Source organism: Rhipicephalus microplus, unplaced genomic scaffold, assembly GCF_043290135.1.
Source record: "Rhipicephalus microplus isolate Deutch F79 unplaced genomic scaffold, USDA_Rmic scaffold_545, whole genome shotgun sequence".
Classification (NCBI taxonomy): domain Eukaryota; kingdom Metazoa; phylum Arthropoda; class Arachnida; order Ixodida; family Ixodidae; genus Rhipicephalus; species Rhipicephalus microplus.
In genome coordinates this window covers 50,001-52,430 of record NW_027465105.1, presented here as the reverse complement: position 1 = coordinate 52,430, position 2,430 = coordinate 50,001, and positions in this window count along the sequence as shown.

The window sequence follows — 2,430 nt, the reverse complement described above, 5'->3', positions numbered from 1 at the left end:
AAGTGCCAAGTCCGAACTGCGTCAGCCGGGGCGGCAAAAAACCGCGTCAGCCGGGGCGGCGCAAAAAACCGCGTCTGCCGGGGCGGCGCGAAAACCGCGTCTGCCGGGGCGGCGCGAAAACTGCGTCAGCCGGGGCGAAAGAAAAAAAAAAACGCGTCTGCCGGGGCGAGCCCGGGTGCGGCACCACCGGGAAAACTGTGGCAAACAGACATGGCGATCGAGTGAGTGGGCCGCCAGCAAGGCTCAGCCAAAAAGTGCTAAGTCCGAACTGCGTCAGCTGGGGCGGCAAAAAACCGCGTCTGCCGGGGCGGCACGAAACCGCGTCAGCCGGGGCGGCGCGAAAACCGCGTCTGCCGGGGCGGCACGAAACCGCGTCAGCCGGGGCGGCGCGAAAACTGCGTCAGCCGGGGCGAGCCCGGGTGCGGCACCACCGGGAAAACTGTGGCAAACAGACATGGCGATCGAGTGAGTGGGCCGCCAGCCAGGCACAGCCGAAAAGTGCTAAGTCCGAACTGCGTCAGCCGGGGCGGCAAAAACCGCGTCAGCCGGGGCGGCGCGAAAACCGCGTCTGCCGGGGCGGCACGAAACCGCGTCAGCCGGGGCGGCGCGAAAACTGCGTCAGCCGGGGCGAGCCCGGGTGCGGCACCACCGGGAAAACTGTGGCTAACAGACATGGCGATCGAGTGAGTGGGCCACCAGCCAGGCTCAGCCAAAAAGTGCTAAGTCCGAACTGCGTCAGCCGGGGCGGCAAAAACCGCGTCAGCCGGGGCGGCGCAAAAAACCGCGTCTGCCGGGGCGGCACGAAACCGCGTCAGCCGGGGCGGCGCGAAAACTGCGTCAGCCGGGGCGAAAGAAAAAAAAAAACGCGTCTGCCGGGGCGAGCCCGGGTGCGGCACCACCGGGAAAACTGTGGCAAACAGACATGGCGATCGAGTGAGTGGGCCGCCAGCCAGGCACAGCCGAAAAGTGCCAAGTCCGAACTGCGTCAGCCGGGGCGGCAAAAAACCGCGTCAGCCGGGGCGGCGCAAAAAACCGCGTCTGCCGGGGCGGCACGAAACCGCGTCAGCCGGGGCGGCGCGAAAACTGCGTCAGCCGGGGCGAGCCCGGGTGCGGCACCACCGGGAAAACTGTGGCAAACAGACATGGCGATCGAGTGAGTGGGCCGCCAGCCAGGCTCAGCCAAAAAGTGCCAAGTCCGAACTGCGTCAGCCGGGGCGGCGCAAAAAACCGCGTCTGCCGGGGCGGCGCGAAAACCGCGTCTGCCGGGGCGGCGCGAAAACTGCGTCAGCCGGGGCGAAAGAAAAAAAAAACGCGTCTGCCGGGGCGGCAAAAAACCGCGTCTGCCGGGGCGGCACGAAACCGCGTCAGCCGGGGCGGCGCGAAAACCGCGTCTGCCGGGGCGGCACGAAACCGCGTCAGCCGGGGCGAGCCCGGGTGCGGCACCACCGGGAAAACTGTGGCAAACAGACATGGCGATCGAGTGAGTGGGCCGCCAGCCAGGCACAGCCGAAAAGTGCTAAGTCCGAACTGCGTCAGCCGGGGCGGCAAAAACCGCGTCAGCCGGGGCGGCGCAAAAACCGCGTCTGCCGGGGCGAATGCAAAAAAAACAAAGAAAAAAGCCCGCGCTTAATCAAAAGAAAACAAAGAAAAAAGCTTGCGCTTAATCAAAAGAAAACAAACAAAAAAAGTTCGCGCTTAAGCCTGGCGGTGGAACCACCGGGGCAAACAGACCTGGCGATCGAGTGAGTGGGCCGCCAGCCGGGGTGAGCCAAAAAGTGCAAAGTCGGAACCGCGTCAGCCGGGGCGGCGCGAAAACCGCGTCAGCCGGGGCGGCGCAAAAACTGCGTCAGCCGGGGCGGCACGGAAAAACGAAAACCGCGTCAGCCGGGGCGGCACGGAAAAACGAAAACCACGTCAGCCGGGGCGACATCAAAATGAGGAAAAAAAAAAAAAACTGCCTTAGGACACCTGCGTACACTTTCATGCGTTTGGGCATATCTCTCTGTAACACGCGCGCCCCTCGTTACGCGCGGCACTCTGTTTTCTCCGACACCCATATTTCGGCGGCATGTGGCACGCGCGCCCGTCCCTACGCACGGCACACCGCAGTGCTTTCTCGATATTTTTCTTTTCCTCCAACACCGTCATCTATAGGCTTTTAGTGACCTGTTGCTCGTGGCAAAAGTTCGCTAGCTCTGACACCTCTTGCATGCGCACCGTTTTTGCGCACGGTGCTATGCCGCAAAGCACGGCAGTCGCATGCGTTTCTCTCAGGCACCTCTTTTTTGACACAACGCTGTGGTGCTTAGAAACACACCCGCCGCTTTTGCGCACAGAACTCCACCGTACAGCACGGTAGTCACGTTTGTTCCACACGAACAGCAGTGTGCATCGTGCTACGACACTTTGAAAGCTTTTTCTTCCGAGTCT